This window comes from Sinocyclocheilus rhinocerous, unplaced genomic scaffold (assembly GCF_001515625.1).
Source record: "Sinocyclocheilus rhinocerous isolate Xijiao unplaced genomic scaffold, SAMN03320098_v1.1 scaffold579, whole genome shotgun sequence".
NCBI lineage: Eukaryota > Metazoa > Chordata > Actinopteri > Cypriniformes > Cyprinidae > Sinocyclocheilus > Sinocyclocheilus rhinocerous.
Genome location: NW_015666542.1, coordinates 1,162,495 through 1,183,713, shown reverse-complemented (window position 1 = coordinate 1,183,713; position 21,219 = coordinate 1,162,495). Strand labels below are relative to the sequence as shown.

The 21,219-nt window shown below is 35.1% G+C and overlaps 1 long non-coding RNA gene across 1 annotated transcript in view; it reads right to left on the bottom strand.

Moving 5' to 3' along the window:
- Positions 1–9,717, bottom strand: part of LOC107732669 (uncharacterized) — a 13,676-nt gene extending 3,959 nt beyond the window's left edge. Inside the window, exons 1-2 of the long non-coding RNA XR_001638894.1 lie at positions 9,674–9,717; positions 1,724–1,734 (exon numbers count right to left, since the gene is read on the bottom strand). This is a non-coding gene — a long non-coding RNA (uncharacterized LOC107732669). The remainder of the gene's footprint in view (positions 1–1,723; positions 1,735–9,673) is intronic.
- Positions 9,718–21,219: the final 11,502 nt, after the last annotated feature.

The following is a 21,219-nucleotide window of genomic DNA, read 5'->3' as shown; positions in this document are numbered from 1 at the left end:
ATATATATATATTCTGTAAATTAGTAAATGATGACAAAATGTTCATTTTCGCAAGAACTATTCCTTAATAAATTATTATAAATATTTTTGTTGGATTATTTATATTGAGTCAAGTAATACATCTGCCAGTTAGGGTGGTAGTTTAGTGTAGCAGAAAATAAATCTACAGTAAATGTTTAAATATTAAATATTTTGTTCTTAATTATAAGAACAGGTCAAGTTTACAGTATGATGACACAATAAATAACCAGTTACAAAAAATAAGTTAATAATAATAGTTCACGGCTTTCATAAAACAAAAAGAGGTTTTCTTAGTATTTTTGTTTTCCAGTACTAGTTTCTAAACATTCTTGAATCAAGATGCATTTACTTCAGAAGCAAAATGATTTAAGATATTATGATTTATTTTCTGAAAAAAAAAAAGCGTTTGCTTACAACAAGAAAAAAATATATCTGCCAATTAGGCGAAGAAAAATAATCTTGCTTTGCCTTTGAATAAAGATTATATTTCTTACCCTTTTTTTTTTTTTTTGTAGCAAAGAAGTGCAAAGTTGCCCATTTGAGAAGGTTGGTTCCTTGTAATAGGCCTTTTGAAGCAGCGTTTAGCACTTCTGTTTGGAATGACCATGCAAAATGGCTGCTATATTGCTCTCCTTCCAAAGATATTATGCTGTTTTTAATGCACTCAAAATCTCATAAGTCATAGGAAACCAATTTATTTCCTTATTAACATTGCTCTACTTCATAATGGGGATAATAAATCCATCATAGACTGTCCTATTAAACTCTTTCAGTCACACTGATGTTTCCCGTTTGTAAGCAAAGCGCAATACGACTTCAATCGTAAGCAAGCGGCTTCAGAGACTTGAAAATCACAGCTAGGCTGATTTGTCTTTGATGTCTCATTAAGACTGCATGAAACCTGGTCGAAACAGGCAGCAAAGGGAGAGAAAAATAACATTAGCCTTTAGCAGTGGGGAAAAAGTACAACATTGTGCAGATCCCAAGCATGCAGAAGGCTCTCCACTTTCAACCGGACCACCTAAAAAGTTGCGTCAATAAACGCAGCATGTACAGAGGGGGAAAAACCCTCACAGGTTTTCTCAAACAGCACACACCCAAGCCTAACTCCCACAACATGACTATCACGCTTGGCTTTTTAACACAAACACAACCTTATTCAAAGGTGTGACCTTTATCTTTATGATGTAAGTACTTGTATTCTGAGTCACTGAACTCGTAGGCCTTTTTTACATGAATGAATCCCCCAACAGACGGTTAAATCGGACAATATTTAGCGCGATAGTTGTGAGCGCGATAGCGTCAACCTCATTTCTGTAGTTCTTTTCTTAGAACAGAAGAGGTCTGTGTTTACACTGCGCAAATGGTTAATCTAGCAGAGCTCTGTTCTCTCACAATGAGCCCTCCAAAACTAACATTATGAAACGAACGGCACAAATTACTACCAAAATAGTGAAGTACTTCAAAATAAACCCAGCTGATTTCAACTTTCATTGAAATATTAGCCCATTTTTCCACCTTTTATGCTCTTTACTACATGAGGAATAAGTTGTAAACATTTGGAAAGGCCTGTGTTTTTCTTGTCAAGAAATGTCTGGGTTAACATTTCCTTTCCTCTTAAGATCAAAGGCTGTGGCGCAGTGAATGCTGAGTGCTCATTGGCTTAAAATACACAGATTAAAGGTATGCAAACCTGGGTAACCCAAGTATTGTCTTTCCTGAGAGCGACTTACTCTGATTTGGTCAACTCTTTGTTGTTAATTTTATCTTAACAACACTAAATCCTAATAATTGTAAGTCCAAAAATCAGCAGGCCACAAATATATACAGGTGTGATAGAGAGGCACTAAATAAAAGTTTCAGGTGTAACAGAAGTTAAAATCTGACAGCATTTGTCAAAAAAAAGTATTCTTAAATGTAATTAAAATATATTTATGAAAATGTTTTCTCCCAACATATCTGTAGACAATTTTGATATATTTTTGAAAATATATTTTAAATATAGATTTTAATTATATATATATATGACTTTTTATATATTTTGACTTTTGAAAGGTGTACCACAGGGGTCAGTCCTTGGACCACTTTTATTTATTTTAGATATTAATAATCTTGGGATAATATCGCACATTCAAATTTTCATTGATATGTCAACAACATGGTGATTTACTCCTCTGCATAAATGCTGAATTAGGCTTTGAGACATCCTCATTACAACATTTTGTCGAAATTTTGCGCACAAAAATGTCCATTGTTAATAGTGTAGCAATGGACAAAGCACCGCTTATACTGAGGTCTCTTTCAAACCATGCAGCTTTTTGTAAACCAACACTGTGAATTTGCATTGCCATCTTGAATCCGATGTGAAATTTCAGTTCGCAAGGATTCCTATTGAAAAGATTGGATTTCACCCACCAAATTTGGCCAAGCAACAGTAAATGTGATATTTATTGCTATTTTGTCAAATTCGGGTAAAATCCAGTCATTATAATATGAAACATTTGCCCCAGATTTTGAATTGGGCTTTTCCACACAAATTTGCCACATTGATCTACAGAAAGCTGCTTGATTTGAAAGTGCTTCACACCTCATTATACTATTGACAATGGATCTTTTTGTCTCTAATGTGACTGCATTTTTTAGTATACATAGTGGTAAGTAAAGATTAGCAAAATCTTAATTTGATAAGTAGTGATGCATTTGATTATATTTAGCTTCAGTAATGTACTGTATACATTTTTTCATGATTAAGACTAACCACTTGGTAAAGCAATGACTGTCATAAAGCTATCATTTCTAATCAGGTACTGAATATTGTACTCATGAAAAGGTGTCTTATAGCCAATGGAATCGCCTAAAAAATGAGTTGAAATTATTGAAATTATCAGCATTATTCCAAAAAAGAATCCCAAGAGTTCCTTTAAGCATTTCTGCTTCATCCCGCACAATAATTCACTTAAAGTAATTCACTCCGAACACTTGTCTTCTCATGAATTATGCTCTGACATTTTTTGCCTCTCCAACTTTTTAAAAAATGATTTTGACTGCTATTTTTAGAGGCACCTCATTAATGTTAGATTAAAACCAAATTCTGCCATTAGTGATGCATTTGATTATATTTAGCTTCAGTAATGTACTGTATACATTTTTTCATGATTAAGACTAACCACTTGGTAAAGCAATGACTGTCATAAAGCTATCATTTCTAATCAGGTACTGAATATTGTACTCATGAAAAGGTGTCTTATAGCCAATGGAATCGCCTAAAAAATGAGTTGAAATTATTGAAATTATCAGCATTATTCCAAAAAAGAATCCCAAGAGTTCCTTTAAGCATTTCTGCTTCATCCCACACAATAATTCACTTAAAGTAATTCACTCCGAACACTTGTCTTCTCATGAATTATGCTTTGATAAAGCATAAAATGAATTATGACATTTTTTGCCTCTCCAACTTTTTAAAAAATGATTTTGACTGCTATTTTTAGAGGCACCTCATTAATGTTAGATTAAAACCAAATTCTGCCATCTTTTCAAACCAAACCAAGTGAATGACAAATGAAACATGGATTTAGAGGGAGGAATGTTATATAGCTGTCTGCCTGTTTTCGCTAATGAGCTTTGCCTGTTTCCTTTTATGTTGCTCAGTTACAGACTAACACGAGCACCAGCAGCATATTCCAGAACTGTGGAATTACCTTTAGTCTACAAAACTGAGAAAAAACGCAGTCCTTTGCGGAAAATCTCTAGCGACAGCTGCGACATCTTGCTATTACATTAATCTGAATGAACATTTGTAATATTAAAACCATCATCCCACCACTTGACACTGACCCAATTAATTAAATCTTCGGGCAGCAGAAAACTTAAAATAGCTCATAAAAAATTAGCTGAACATCCTAAATAGAGCAACATAAGCCAATTTACCCATGACATTTTTAATGCAACTATAGAAAAACTGGCTTTTTCCATTCAAATAAAGTGGATGGCGACCTTCATGTGGACAGTGACCACAAATTTTGCCTAAATCTAGGTGGCCCTGTCTAAACGGATAAGATCGATGTTGAGTCCTAGCAAAGATTTGGAGGGAGACTGTGTCGATGTCCCTCTTGGGTCCATCATCACCCTTAATGATGGGAGGTCTCTGGCTTGTCCTGGTAACTTTACAGCAATTGCCCGCTGTATGGCTCCCGCCTCTGTTATGGTTACTGCCGGAAAAAAGCAAAGTGGTAAAATCATTACAGCTGTCCTGATGAAGTGCTCACTGCGACCCTATTCAATGACATCCCAGGTGTTCAATTGGGCCTCGTAGAAGCTTCATTTCAGAGTGATTTGGTTTGATGAAGATATGTGGTAAAGTAAATGTATCAGTAGGGGGTGAGCGGTTGTCAACACATGGGATAAAATTGAGTTTTTAAAGCTGAAAGGTCAATTTGAAAAAAAATAAAATCATGCATTGTGACTTTCATAATAATAAAATAGCTGACATGTTGTAATAATAATAATAATAATATTGAAATATCACTGTTGTTGGATTAGATGTCTTTAATGCTGATTTAACTAGAAGAACTGTAATTACATTTACGTAAAGTTTTATGTAATACACTGTAAAAATATCAATATATTAATATTTGAATATTTATATTTATAAATATTAATGGACAATAGGAAAATATTAGATAAAACTTTACAACAGGTTCCACTTGCTAACATTAGTATTAGTTAACATTAACTAACAAAAAATTAATGAAAAAAAAAATCTAAAGCATTTCTTTATTTTAATGGTAGTTTTAAACTAAAATTCACTCAAATTAAAAGTCTCAACTGTTAGAACTAATAATTGAACACTATTTTAACATATCGATAAATACTGTAACAAATGTACTGCTCATTGTTAGTTAATTTTAATTATGAATTATTGTTAACTAATAGAAAGTGTAAAAGTGTTACCAAATAACAGAATAATAAGTACGTCAAAAAAAACTCAATAGTTCACCATTACAGAAACATAATAGCAATGACAATTTGCAGAGAAAAGGTACTAAACTGTTGAAAATAGTGTCACACTGTAAAAGAAAAATCAAGGAAATCTCCTAAAATTGCATTTTAATTTTCTTTAAAAAAAAGAAGAAAAAAAAGATTTTGGGTGGAGATATGATCCAGACGTACTCATAGCCACCACACAGTACTGTTGGTTGTTGGGTGCTAATAGGTAGCGTCTGATTAGTTCTGTTTTCCAGCTCTTGTCGTTGGTTCACTGTTCTCCAGCTCTTTGTAGTTGGCCGAGGTAGTGGCAACCCCCCCATGGCAGGACGCTGACATCAGTCTGTCTGGGGGGGGGCACTGACTCATTCTGACATCATGCCGCTCTCGCATCCGCCTGATGGCAACCATATCGCTGCTTCCACCTGATTGCTTTCTTCTTCTGCTTGGGCTCCATCTGTCAGCAATCATCTGCTTCACAGCCCAACTTGGCCTTTTGTTCACCAATTGGCCCCACATGCCAGCAATCTTCCGATCAGCATCCACACATCAAGTCCATCTCTGTTTGTTTCCCGCGATGCTAATCACCTGTTTACGTGTCCAAGCTCCACTTCCATGACACGCTGTCCCTGCTTAGCCAAACTTCAAAAGAGCAAACACTGGACTTCACTCGTATAAGACCTGAAAGATACTCTACGCACACAATTCAATTTCCAGCTCTTGTCGTTGGTTCACTGTTCTCCAGCTCTTTGTAGTTGGCCGAGGTAGTGGCAACCCCCCCATGGCAGGACGCTGACATCAGTCTGTCTGGGGGGGGGCACTGACTCATTCTGACATCATGCCGCTCTCGCATCCGCCTGATGGCAACCATATCGCTGCTTCCACCTGATTGCTTTCTTCTTCTGCTTGGGCTCCATCTGTCAGCAATCATCTGCTTCACAGCCCAACTTGGCCTATTGTTCACCAATTGGCCCCACATGCCAGCAATCTTCCGATCAGCATCCACACATCAAGTCCATCTCTGTTTGTTTCCCGCGATGCTAATCACCTGTTTACGTGTCCAAGCTCCACTTCCATGACACGCTGTCCCTGCTTAGCCAAACTTCAAAAGAGCAAACACTGGACTTCACTCGTATAAGACCTGAAAGATACTCTACGCACACAATTCAATTCAAACACACAAGTATGAGAAAACGAAACTATTTAAGTTTCTACTAAAGTGGTGATTTCGTATGAATTTGTACCATGTGATACGTACGAAAACATTTGATTTTTAGAAAAAAGCAAGCGCGAAGGTCCATCCCTAAACCTAACCATCAGTGGTGTGTGAACAGATTGTATAAAATCATATGAATGAGATCGTATAAAAATCACTGATTCGCCAAAACGTAACATAGGTACAAATTTTACGTAGTGATGGGCTATTTCGAAACACTGCTTCTTGAAGCTTCGAAACAATTACAAATGTTTTGTTTTAAATGAGTGGTTCAGAGCTTATGGTTGCCCATTTCCACCACTGAATTAAAAATAAAAAGAGGTATTTGTGACTTTTTATATTTTTTTCCCCCTCACAATTGTGAGTTTACATCTTGCAATTCTTTTCTCTCAGAATTGTGTGATATAAACTTGCAATTTGCAAAAAAATGAAGTCAGAATTGTGCGATGCAAACTTGTAATTCTGACTTTTTTCGCGCAATTGTGAGCTAAAAAGTACAATTATGAGTGGAAAAAAAGACTGGTATTTTCTTACGATTGTCAGTTTATATGTCACACTTTATAACTCACAATTCCGTGTTACAAGCTCAGAATTGCGAGATATGAACTCACAATTCTGAGAAAAGAATAATTGTGAGATATAAACTCATCAGAATTGTAAGAGAAAAAAAAAGAATCGCACAATACTTGCAAGTCAGAACGAGTCAGAACTGTAACATAAAAAGTCGCAATTACCTTATTTTTTATTTATTTTATTCCCATTTTTTATTTAGTGGAGGAAATGGACTTTCATGGGAGGTTGTGTCAAACTCTCCAAGTCAAGTCATTTTAAATGAGGATTTGTTGGGTCATACTGTTTTCAACCTTGGTTTCGAAACATTTTGTGATTCGCCGCTTGATGATGAAAACCCAATGAAAAAATGTCCAATGGCTTTAACAGATCTCAGGTCATTTTTATAATGTAGGTTTATTTTTAATTAGTGTAATGAATTTTAATACTTATGTGTGTATAATACAAAAAGGAGAGTATTTGGTTGCTTCAAAAGGGACTTAGTTTGCCAAACCCTGCCCAACAACATACAAAAAAAGCACTATACATTAATAAAACAACATACATTTTACAAAACCATCATATTTAATGGTATGTAATTACTTTTAGGTTACATTAAAAAAAAAGTAAACTGTGTCATTCTACATATTTGGGCTGAGTTTTCATTGAAGTTACACAGTGGTTCAATTGATTTAGGGTTTCAAAAATATATATATTTTCCCCATCACTACTTTCAGGTCAACTATGAAAGAGCAATAATTTGATGTGAGTCCTACTAAAGAAGTTTTTGACATGTTTATTGCTAGTGATCTGTGTTATAACACATTTATAACACATTTGTAACAGGTTTATAATACCCTATCTTGTCAAGGACTTTCCTTTTCATGTGGAATCATTTCTTAAGCCAGTTATAGTTAAGGTGTGATCATATTAGTGAAATTTATCGAGAGAAAAAAAAATGTCAATAATCTAGTGATGAATTTTTGTGGATTGCTGTTAAAAATAAGAATTTCTTCAATGAAAATCTGAAGATAAACGATCGATAGTGTAGAGATGTATGAAGCACAGCTCACTCAGTCAAACTGCCATCGTTGTGAATTTGCATGACCAACTGAACCCGATGCAAAATCTGCATGAGGGGAATCTTTCAGCCCCATGCAAAATTCCTGATTGTGTGGATTCCTGTTAAAAATATAGATTAGGCCCACGAAAATTCACAATACATGGGTTATTAAACACATATAGCTTAAAAATATCACATTTTGATTCATTGTCTATCTGCATATAACACACATGCCAGTTTCAGAGGTCCAGGCATTAACTTCTAATAAAACATATGTTTAACCAACTGTACTAAGTTGTTCATTTTCCCACATCTTATAACAATAAATAACGTGTTCTTTACTCGTAAGAACAGAACAGTCGTTGCAATGCCAAACAAGTAAAGCCCGAAATAATGAGGAAAGTATATTCATAAAAGTTGCATTCCATCTGGGAGTCCTTTAGCAAGACGACGCATCAACAAGCTTTCTTTCCAGCACTGAGCAAAGAAACAAAACAAAACAAGTGTTTGGGCAGGACTCCAGGATAACTGGGAGACACCATCATAAACAGCTGCCCTTGAGAAACTCCAATGGAAAATCAAACTTGCGGAGGACTCCCCTTTAATGTGAAGCTGCTTCTTGTGCCAGTTCATTGTTAAAACCCTGACCAGAAACCTACTATTTTTACAGGTACAATGGTATTAATTTTTAAGATAAACTGTACCCTGAAAGAAACATGCGATGAGGACGTAATTAAGCTTTATTCGAAATATGACAGATTCAACTCAAATAATTTGGTCAATTAATTTTAATAGCCATCACTGAATCACTGAACAGGGGCATCTGGCACAGTAGAGCTACACTGCTATGCATTTGACTTTATCATGGCTATAACGTGCAAATATCTGTAAATTCAGTTACTGAGGTTAACAGCCAATAATGCATGCGAATCTAAAACTTTTTGCTACATTATATGCTCAAAACCGGTCAAATTATTCTCAAAAATGTACAATAAGCCACTTAATGACTATCTGTTGTACCCATTTTGTAGTTGCTAAAAAAACAAAATGTGTAATTTCTAGTAATTTCTACAGGTTACGACAAATGTAATTGTCAAACTCTCTCCTATTGGTCAGGCAAACAAATAGTCCCGCCCTAATCTCACGGCATTGGTTAAATCAGCGTTGCTGTGTAAAAAGTACTTAAAGACTAATTGAAAATATTTTACATCATCAGAACATGGTGCAATCACACAATCTGATAAAAGGTCTTAGAGGACGTTTTTAAGAGAATATAGTTATTTTTCCATTAAAAATACAAAATGGTGGAAAATTTGGCTCACGTGTCATACTAACAAGAAATTCGAGAGCTTTAGTTCCAACCACGTAAGTTTGCGAATGTTCAATTGAACTATGGTATCGCAAAACACAGAGTCGTTGAACTTTGTTAGTAACGACGGAACTTGCGACCATATTTAGCTAACGATGCCAGGTCAGGATGCATACAAACTGAGCAAGGTTTTTGCCACCAACATACACAAATAGAGTGGTTGAACTAGGACGTCACTTTGTAGGCAAAAACCCGAAAGCGAGTTAGCATTTTAGCACTTCCGGTTCCATCGTCCCAGAGTCAATGGGTTTTTTCAATGGGAGTTTGGTTAAATCCCCTAAAATAAGGTACGTGATTCACACAAGATCAAAAAACGTTTACGTTTTATTCTACGACATAAAACACACCAGTTACACCCCACTCGTGATTTCACGACGTAACACACAGAGACAGTGTTTTCAAGAGTTGGGGAAAGTTACTTTTAAATGTAATGCGTTACAATATTGCATTACTCACTAGTAAGTAATTGCACTACTTAGTTACTTTTTATGGAAAGTAGTGTGTTTCGTTACTTTTGCGTTCTTTTTTCTTATCTGGAGTTGCTTGTTTGTTTTAATATAAAAAGTTTTATTTATATAGAACTGTTACTTATTTGCAACGTATTTGTAAAAGTAACAGATATTTTTCTTGTAAATTAAAAAGTAATACGTTACTTTACTAGTTACTTAAAAAAAGTAATCTGATTACTTGCGTTATTTATAATGCGTTGCCCTCAACACTGGTTTTTTCACTCTCGGTGTGAGATGTTTCCTACATGGTTTCTTTGCAAAGTGACCCAGATGTCATTTGGCACAAATATCATTTCTTTTTAGCTTCTGAAGCAGCGACCGCTTCAGGGCCCTCAGTGACACTGCAAAAGCGTCACAGAAACAGCTTCTCACCATTTGTCAAAAACTTTATATGCGACAGATTGACTGATTGCCATTGGAGACAAAGCATTAAAGGGAGAGTTCAGTCAAAAATAAACATTATGTTATCATTAACTCACCCTCATGCCATTTCAAATCCATAAGACTTTGGATATCATCGTAACACTAACCCGAGAGATTTCTGTCCCTCCAAGTCCATTTCACTATTTTTTTAATCGCACATTGTGTGTTAATTATTTTCTGGCTGTTTTTGCGGATCTATGAAATGAAACATCCTCCTTTGATGTTGAATTACTAATGCATGAAGCACATTTACAAAACATTGTTCTTTCCTTCACCTCTCATGTTGAATCACACATGGCAGACAGTAAAAAAGAGCCATGTTTAACCACGTTTGCATTACAAAACAAGACAGAAATATAATAGCTTGCACGAGTTCCAGGTCATTGTCCTCTTGCACTTTGTTTATTGGTTGTTTGGGGTTTTCCTAAAATGTTAATTTTGCCAAGCAACCCTCTTTTTCCATGTATAATAATGTTTTATACATATTTTATAGTTGCCTTTTATATCCTAAGGATTTATCTTCTCATTTTTGAAAGGAGTCTTTTTTTTGTCAGCTCGTGTAGTGTGTGAACCCCTGTTGCGGATCATTTACATAGTGTCACGTAGTGTGAACACCACAACGACTTCAAGACAGACAGCAAGTCATGTAGTCTGAATAGCACAGCGATCTGCTGATGTTTAAAGTCGTGTAGTGTGAACTAGGCTTTACCTGCTCTACCTACCTGTTTGTCGAAGCCATCCCAGTTGTCTGCCATCATCTTGTCTTCCTCCCAGCACGTTTTCACAGCCTCACCCTGCAAAGAAACCTCAGTGACTGTTAAGCTAAGTCTTTGCTCAAGATTATCAACTATATTATCTCACCTGTGATCATTGCTTGCTCCTCTCCTGAAGCCTGTAATAAAGCTCTGTGAGACCATCATTTACCTGTGTTGTCTCCTGTTTGTTGACAAAATGTTTGAATGGTATCTCTTTAATACTTGATTCTGTCTGCATCATTGTGCGCTAAAATAATTTTGTTTTATGATCGAAACTGTGCTATAACTGACTGTTGTTTCAAGCAACTGATGTCCTACGTACCTGTGATAGTTTCATATCTCTCTTTCATCTTACATAATAAAATAATTTCTCAAATTAATATTTCATGTCACTTTAAAAAAATCTCACCTATTTCAATTAAAAAACTTAAGTTCAGTTCGTGCCATAAATTTTTAAGTATAATCAACTTGGTTGTGTACGTCATTTCAACTTAAATTATATTAAAACAGAGTTTTTTTTACAGAGTAATGGAGATTTTTGGTAAATAATATGTAAAATTAATGTTGTAATAAAATTATTTAAATATAAATTTAACAAATATAAATATTGTATATATCTATTTAAATATTATTAAAAAATCAGTTAAAAAATATGTTACATTATGAAAGTAAAAAATAAAATAACATTTCTGAACACCATCTCGTGTAAAAGAGCGAGTTTATAAAGAAAGATTACCAAAATTTGGTTTACAGAACTTAATTATTTGCGCTCTTCAATTCTCCAGAGCCATTGAGCAAAGTGAAAACCCACGTTTGTGCACAATTACAATCCAGAGTGAGAGTCCAGCAGTACAGGGCAACTAGGAAAGAATGCTATGTTAAATATTAATCACTGTTCTGTGCTTCTCCACTCCCTGTGCTTTCCACCAAAACTGTGTTTTCCACCAAAAAAGGCTAAATAAATGAATAAATAAACAATTAAGGAACATCAAAACAAGACCATGCATTTAAGAGCCAAAATTTTGGAAGCGCGGGATATTTCCACAAGTGTTTTTCATAAAATTGCTCCGTGTGGAAGCAGTACATTTGGGGGGCCTCGAGTTTTCGCTGGATCGGTAGGACAGAAGGCAATAAAATCCAAGGGTAACCCTTAAATAGCACGAGAGGAGACTGTCATATGCTTTAAATCAGCGGCTTCTCAACCCAAAAATGGCACACAGGCCTTTTTTTTTATTTATTTTTTTGATGATCATAATTAATATATGTTCATAGATTTCGTCACCGTTTCAGGTCGCTACTTCATGTCCAATCTAAACTCTTGAGTCCTGAAGCAAAAGCGCTGGTTTAAATTTCCCGAAAATCAGGTGTCGATTAAGACAAGTATATTCATGACATCATACTCCGGAATACATTTTCAAATCCCACGTTCTTGAGAAACATGAGAACATTCCGATGACAATAAACGTATTGTGCGAATCCGTCTGAAAACTGGCGGGAACCGCCGAGATATGACATACGTAATCCGAAGAAGGTGGCACAACAGGGCGCCTACCTGGGCTTTAAGTGAAGGCAGATTGTAAGCTGACGAAAGGCTGTTCAGAGGGGGTATGGAACAAATTACAAAGCCTGGTAATGCATGAAGATCTAGAAGATAGTCAGAGGCTTGGATCAAACAGCCATCACCTAACGAGGTAAGCGTGATGGACGAAGCGACCTGCTCCTGGCTCTGCCGTTCTCCGTGTTCACGCTAATACGTGCTTTTCTCTCCCGAACGGAGAAAGTGAATTTGAATGATTTACTCATTCACGCTCTCGGTGAGCAATGGAAACTCTTGAATCAGTGCTAATTTTCCTATCAGCGTTAATTTCGGGCTCACCACCAACGATGCACCTTCATTTGATGTTTTCGGGGCTAAGTGGCTCAACATGTCGTCCTATGGGCCGGACTCTGAAGTCACATCCTCACATGAATGAAAAACAGCCTTATGTTTTTTCTCCTTGGCATTTTTTCTCTCTCGCCGGGGGACATGTGCATTGATATCCTGATACAAAGGAAAAGACTATTCATGTTGGCATATGGAAATTAAATAAGGTGGCACTGGCCAAAAACGACTTGACTTTGGTGGATTTGTACTTTTTTTTTTTTTTCTGAACACATTTCAAGTAGGGTACAACGGTAGAAGCTCCATTAAATAATTTTTGTGTTGTGTTGTGTTGTGTTGTGTTGTGTTGTGTTGTGTTGTGTTGTGTTTTGTTGTGTTGTTGTGTCGTTTTGTTTTGTGTTGTTTTGTGTTGTTGTTTTGTGTTGTTGTGTTCTGTTGTGTTGTGTTGTGTTGTTGTTTTGTGTTGTTGTGTTGCTTTGTGTTGTTGTGTTGCTTTGTGTTGTGTTGTTTTGTGTTGTGTTGTTGTTTTGTGTTGTTGTGTTGTGTTGTTTTATTTTGTTGTTTTGTGTTGTTGTGTTGCTTTGTGTTGTGTTGTTTTGTGTTGTGTTGTTGTTTTGTGTTGTTGTGTTGTGTTGTTTTATTTTGTTGTTTTGTGTTGTTGTGTTGCTTTGTGTTGTGTTGTTTTGTGTTGTGTTGTTGTTTTGTGTTGTTGTGTTGTGTTGTTTTATTTTGTTGTTTTGTGTTGTTGTGTTGCTTTGTGTTGTGTTGTTTTGTGTTGTGTTGTTGTGTTGTTTTGTGTTGTTGTGTTTTGTTTTTGTAAGCATAGGATGATCCAAATACACATCTACATAAATCATTTAGATTTATAAATAATGTTTTTGTATTTGTTTACATATACTAGAGTTTTCTTGGAGGTTTGTGAAAAACTGCAGAGAGTTTGTGAGTTGATGAAAAGCTAATAATTAATTATATTATAAAAATGTTAAAAAAAATTTAAAAAAAAGTAGACTAAGTAAATAGATAGATAGATAGATGATAGATAGATAGATAGACAGACAGACAGACAGATAGATAGATAGATAGATAGATAGATAGATAGATAGATAGATAGATAGATTGATTGATTGATGTTTACTTGCATGTAATGGGACCATTAACCAATATCAAAGAACATGTGAATGTGTTATAAAACTTTTGAAATATTAACCTAAAATCTCATAGGGTACTTTAAGTAAATATTTTATGTCAAAAGGCTGACAAAAATGTTTGGGAATCCCTGATATACACAAGTAAGACAGTTAGTCAAAGATAAATAAATTAAATAAATAAATAAATACAAATACAAACATACAAAATAAATAAAAAAATAAAGATTATTTCAGAGATTATTATTACCTTTACATAAGCAGCATTTTAAAAATGATTATATCTAAGATAAAATAGCCTCAAAATCAATATTTATACAGGAAATGACCTCAGTATTTTTGCATGCAATGACCTCATGGATCAGGATAGTGACAAACAGCTGTTCAGGAAAGTACTGAAGTGGCATTTGATGCTATTTAAGTGTTTTGGGAGGGGAAAAAAATGTCTAAAGTGCCCTTTACCCAGGGGGCCCTGTTGTATCTTACCTACTTGCGAGTCTGTTGTCCATTGCATTGCCTAATTCTCATTACATGGGGAAAAATAAATCAATAAAATTCTCATTAAACTATTTTGTCTACGCTTTTTTAAAATATATATATTTTTTAAATAAATCTCATTATCCTTAATTGTGACACTCTTACTGTAATGCTGGATGTTTTTGTAATGTGATTTAGTATTTATTTTATTATTATTATTATTATTAATAATACCACTACATTCAGTATAAAACAATAGTAAGATTAAACCAAGTGAGATTCTGTGTCATTTCTCGAGTTTTCTCTTCACTGTGTTCTGTTATATGTTGATTATGCCTGTTTAGGTGCAGGCAAAGTGTTTATGGTAGCAGAGCCACTGGAACGGCTCTGAAACAGCTGAAGTGTTCAGACACCTGGACACTGTCACAGCGCCAGAGTTCTGGCTGATTGAAAGCGGCAAATAAACACTTCTTCCATTCTAGTATAACCAGAAGCAGACCTCATGCTGTGAGACAGATGCCATTCCAGCCAGTTCTTGATATCCAAAACCAGCGTTTCCAGTGTAATATTTAGTAAAGATGAAACGTCCTGACAATGTGCTCAAAGAAACTCAAGGTACTGCAAATGTGTGTCTTAAAACTGATGTGAAAAATACTGATGTCATGGAACGATCTGTTTAATTACTTAAGGCGATGGTGAGTAATAATGTGGTCTAGAACAGTGTTCAGGACTGCAGTAATATTAAGCCTATTTATAGTTACAGAAGGTAAATGAGACTTTTTATCATGACTATTTATAGTCTAAATCATAAAGCATTAAGAGTTGAATAATACCTTTAGAATACAAATTTATATGGAAGGCAGATGGGGCCAAAAGTCTACACAGAACTTGTGAAATTTGACTGTTTGTCTGTGTTAACGCGACAACACACACAGGAGCCAGTGAAGTTGCTGTATTTGAGACTATATTTGCATATGTGACACATGGTACATTGGTATGTACATATACACATATCAGACATTGTGATTATTCATTAAGGATGCCATAATGGTACACTGGTATGCACATATGCAAACATCAGATGTTATATTTGTTCATGAGAAAAGTCTTAATTTACATTGTAATGTTAATTACTTTACTCTGGCACAGTAGATATTAGTAAAGAAATGTCATAATAAACTAAAGAAAGCATTAATATGTGGGTAAATGTAGAGGTAAATCTGCTTTAAAAAGTATTACACATTCGAACATGGTCACAATGTGTGAGCATTGAGAGACATGTTCAAAATTGTCTTAATGCAGTAAAACTTATGTGTAAGTCTTTACACATATACTAAAGCAACAGTGAAAACTGACAGCGAGTCTGCTAGGGCTGCCCCCTAATAGTCGACTAACTGTTAGTCGACCAGAAGAGGCTTGGTTGACCAACATTTTTTTTAGTCGCGTAGTCGCAGAAAAAAAAAAATCCACAGTCGAGGTCACGCAGTCCGTGACAGACATATTATTAACAGCTGGTCTATGTGGTAATACAGTACATCGGGCAGGAAAACCAAATGTGGTCTTTAGCGTCCTTGTTAGCATAACCGCCTTCAATGCCAGAAATGCTTGTTCCAATCACGTTCGGAGCGAGTGAGGGGATTAGACCCGAAGGGTTTACACTGGTGCCGTGACCCGGATGGAAGTGAGGGTTAGGGTGGTGAGTGTAACAGAGGTCAGCTGGTAAGAGCTGTGCGGGTAAACCTCACTCCTCTGATCTCAAGAGGTGCACTAATGGCTGACGCTAGAGATTGTGGTCTTTAGCATTCTTGTTCGCGCCCGGCCTCCCTGGCTGGAATCGCTGGTTCCAATCCCGCTCAGAGCAACTGAGGGGAGTAGAACCGGAGGGGGTCCGCGTTTTTCCCTTTCCTTTTCCCTCTTTTGGAGCGTGTTTATTACATCTGAAAATAAACAGCATTGCATATTATAGATTTGTTGTTCATTTTAACCTCTAATATTATGTACCAAATGTACAGTTTACAACAATAATTGGGAGAATTTTTTTTCCCTTAAGAAAACTATACTGTTGGTATTGGCAGATATCATTCTGAATAATCAGCAATCGGTATGAGAAATTCGTCTGTCGGCTGAAAAAAAATAGTGTTGGTGCATCCCTACTATTGATGATTACAATATATGTTTCGTTTGTGATAATTCCCTGAAAACATAAAATATTTGACTGCAATACTATACAAATTGTAATAGGCCTATAAACAGTGCAGGGTAGATTACTTACAAATTGTAGTCTGTTACTGATTACAGATTACATGATGAAAACTGTAGTTAAGAATGTAGTCTGGGTTTCTCATTATAGGTAATGTAATTTGACTACTTTTTCAGATTACTTTTAGATAACTTTTTTTTCAAACTTTTTTAAACTGGTTCTGTCAATATGGTGCATTTAATGTCAAAGACAAATAATATATATATATATATATATATATATATATTAAACATTACATTACACCAGGGTTTGCCAAACTGGGCTTAATGTAAAAACTGCAGAAAGTTTGTGAGTTAATAATGAATTAAATCATAAAAATGTACAATAAAAATAATTTGAACCCTTGAACACTAAAATTAGAAATATTTTATTTGTTTACCTGCATGTCATCAGAGAATTGTAAACATGTGCATGTGTTGTTAAATTATTTGACATGTTAACTTCTTCAGAGATATTTCCAGTATATGTTTTATATTTTATAATGATTAACATTAATAAACATGAAAACAACAATAACATTGCATTGCAAGTCTTCCAGGTTTGATTTTTTTTGGCCAGACTTCCATTATGAATAATTTACTGTCACTGTGTGAATAATATGTAATCATGTAATCCATACAAAAGTAACTGTAATCAGATTATGAGCATTATAAAAGGTATTATACTCTAATTACAAGTACTTCTAAATCCAGATTACATGTAATCAGTCACTACACAGTACTGCCATGCATAAATATTTTTGAATACAGATATTACAAATCCATTTACACAGTGATTTCATCACTTTTCTCATCTGTCTTCAGCAAGTTATCTTACAATTCCTCTAAAGTCGCAATAGTTTTTTTGTGAGCAACAGACTGCAATTTAAGCAACGTTCCTACAACATAATGTTATAGACAGTAATCCTATAACACTGTGCAGTGGTACAGATCTTCTAATCACTATGAGTGAGTTGTTTTGTTCATATCCATCTCAAGTCTTTGAAAGCAGAAGCATAATTACCCAAGAGTGAGGGAGGTCTTATTTGAGTACGATAAAATCACCCGCTCTCCATCACGTGACGTCTTCAGCTTGAACTCTTTGCCCATTTACTCAGAGTTGCATATGACAACAAGGAGACATGGCATGGAAGTAATTATGAGTCTTTTGAAAAGCATCAAGCTTACCTTCTCTGACCTTCTGAAGAGTCTTATCAGCGAGGAGAGGTCCTTATGAGATATAATCTTTTATCTTTTCTTTGCTTTCACTCGTAAAATGGACCAACCAGAACTATCATTATAATATTGCTTTTTGAGACTTGTTACATAGTGTTACCTAATGTTAAGTGGGTCTGATTCTTGACTAAACCCAGCAGGCACACAATGTCCTAAGACGTTGATATTTGGTTACATTTCAGTTGCGATGTCGGGTGACCAAAATTCAGCGTCAATTCAATGTTAATAACTACTTCCTTCCGCCACGGATTCAAAGCTCAAGTTGACAGTTAAACATACGTCACTTTTAGAATTCATATCAAGGGCATTTGCTGCTTCAGTTAGGTTATTAGTGAGAAATAATGAGGTTATAAGAGAGAAACAATGCCGCAAGATGTGCATCCGAATGAGAGAGAGAGAGACCGCGAAGCTAGACGTTTCTTCTTATATTAACTAACGTACTCTACGATTAGCTCAGTGAATAATTAAAAAAAAACATAGACCCGGCTAGAACAAGCGGAGTGATACAAAATTGTGAAAGGGCGTTCCCGTAGCGATACCAGTACAGTATCTCTTGAGAACCAGAACAAACTGTTGTATAAAGATGAATATGACTATGACTTGCATGTTGTGTCACTTGATTCTAAATTTACTGCTTTGCAAGTCATTCAGAGCTTTTTTTTTTTTACGTCTGTGATGTGAAACGTTTTTGGCTCTTGTGTGTCTTATGATTGACAGTGACACTCCAAGTTGAATGCAGTTTTTTTATTGAGATTTGAGAACAATTGCAGAGGTGAAGATTTCCAGCGACTGCATTATGGTCTGTTAGTCGTATCCACGACATCGAATAGCTATAGATAATGTAATATATGGACAACCTTAACACTGCATTTTTATTATTTTTTGGATTAAATGATCATGACTGCACATTTGCCTTTTATGTTTCATGCATTATATGGATGTGCCATGGTGTTAGCACAAATGTAGAATAATACCATTTGAAAATCACTTCCATGTGTTGCCTCAAAAATTATGCTTTAAGAACATTTTGCGAAAATTGTTTTGAAACAACTGAATGTTATTTGAATGTTCAAAATAGTCAATTTTTTAAATGTAACCACTTTGCAAACGTTATGAGAATATTATTAAAAACCAGATCATTTTGAACAAACGTTCTATCAATGTTACTGAAAAGACGGTTGCCAGAATATTAGCCAAATTAAGAGATTGTTCCCTGTTAGGTGGGAAACGAACGAAGAAACAAACAAATGGAATTTTTAAAATAAAGATTCCAAAAAGTAATTTTTATAGAGAACAATTTTGGTTTCCAAAGGTTCAAAGAGCCTTTCAATGAACTGTTCTTAAAACAACCATTTTTTTTTTATAGTGTGAAGAACGTTGCATGACCTCTTTCCACTTTCAAGAAACATTTGTGCAATGAAATGCTTCTACGCTCCAAAAAACAGAGGTTCTTTATTGGCATTGATGGTTCCATGAAGAACCTTTAACATCCATGGAATCTTTCCATAGCACAAATGTTCTTTATAGTGGACAAATGTTCTTTAGATTATTAAAATGTTCTTCACTCTAAGAAAAATGGATCTTTTAAGAACTCTTCATTGAACGGTTCTTTGAGGAACCCAAAAGTGGTTCTTTTAAGGCATCGCTGCAAAAACACCCTTCTGGAACCATTGCATGGATTTTAAAGGTTCTTCATGGAACCATAGATGCTAATAAAGAACCTTTATTTTTAAGTGTGTTCATTTACACATAAAAAATAGCAGATTTTATATTTGGGCCACATTGTCCAGCAAGAGAAGAAAAAATATGCAATTGCCTGCTGTGAATACTCGGAAAAAGTCATGAAGATTTGATGTCATTAATATTTTTTATATGAGAGCACCTTTATGGACTTCATGTTGAACGTGCTGTGTCCAATAGAGTCCATTATCTTAACTCTGCTGGCAGGTAATGTGACACTACACCAATTAAATTATAGGAAATCTATCATTTTCAAGGAAGACATTCAGAGTACAAGAATCTCTCAGGAACAAAAACAAAAAAAAAGTCAAGGCATCAAAACATCTCCCAAGAAAAGAGTGTCCCAATTACTTCTTTGAGTACTTCTTACTCCTGGAGCCACATATTGGACTCTTAAAGAGATTATGAGAGAGTACGAAACCAAAATTATTTTAAATTAGGCAATGAAATGCCTGCTTTCCCAGTGTGGTCTGCCATGATGTTTTAACTCACAGCGGCGAGGTCAAGTCAAGCGCACCTGGGTTAAAGCTCAGACTGCGAGAGGAACTCGTCCGCTGCCAAAACAAACAGCAAGAATTTCCAACTGATTCCACCGTTCTGCAAAGATTACCGTATTTTCTCATAGATGCTAATTTCTTTCTAAGAGTGACAGAAATCCTCTTTTTTTCCTTTAATCTGGCCGGTATTAAACAGATAATTGTGCCACAGCGGAATAATTCAACTCTTCCTGATTTTAGTCCCACATTTCATCTGTAATAATCATAAAAACCTATGACAAACCACATATGCTCTAATTTCTAGTAGTTTCCATATTGAATCACCATTTAGCGGCTCACAACGTAAATATTTTGTTAGCGACACACTGGCTGTAACCTCTTCTGGACATTCTGAACGATCCTACTTTAAGATTCCAGAGGTGTGTCCCTCGTTCGTTATAGAAGGAATTTTTATATATAAAACATAAGTTACATAAGTTTCTGTAAGTTTCTGTAAATCAACACTTGGCCCTAAATTAACTAGATCCTGTCTAATTTCTGCTAAATCTGCAACCCTGTTACCCACTTTTTTATTTTTTTATATACAGTTTATGTTAGAATAATGTCTGCTGCTTGATCCTACTTTAAGATTCCAGAGGTGTGTCCCTCGTTCGTTATAGAAGGAATTTTTATTGAAAATCAGAATGATGTGGGAAAATACTCTGTGGTAAAAAGCTCTTTCCACATTTTTTATGCATTATAGTCACTGATTCCATGTTTAAATACAGTGAGAACTACATAAAATATTGAATAAAATATCATTTTAAATAGCCTACAAAACCTCTACCCTACATGCAGAAGTTAAAAAAAAATTATTTTGACACAGTCTAATGAATAACTTGAATTGAAGCTGTTTTTAATTACTAAAAAAAAAAATATATTGTTTAATTGTGTCCCACAATTTGCCCACAACCCTGTTACTGGCTGCATATGTTTCCACCACTGCAATAATTTGAAGATTTTTTTTGAAGAATTTAAGAATTTTGGCACCTTGCAAGATGATTTTTCATTCTACACCTTGAAAGGAAGACAAGTAAATAATAAAATTGTATTGCATTGCTCTTGTCAAACTTATCT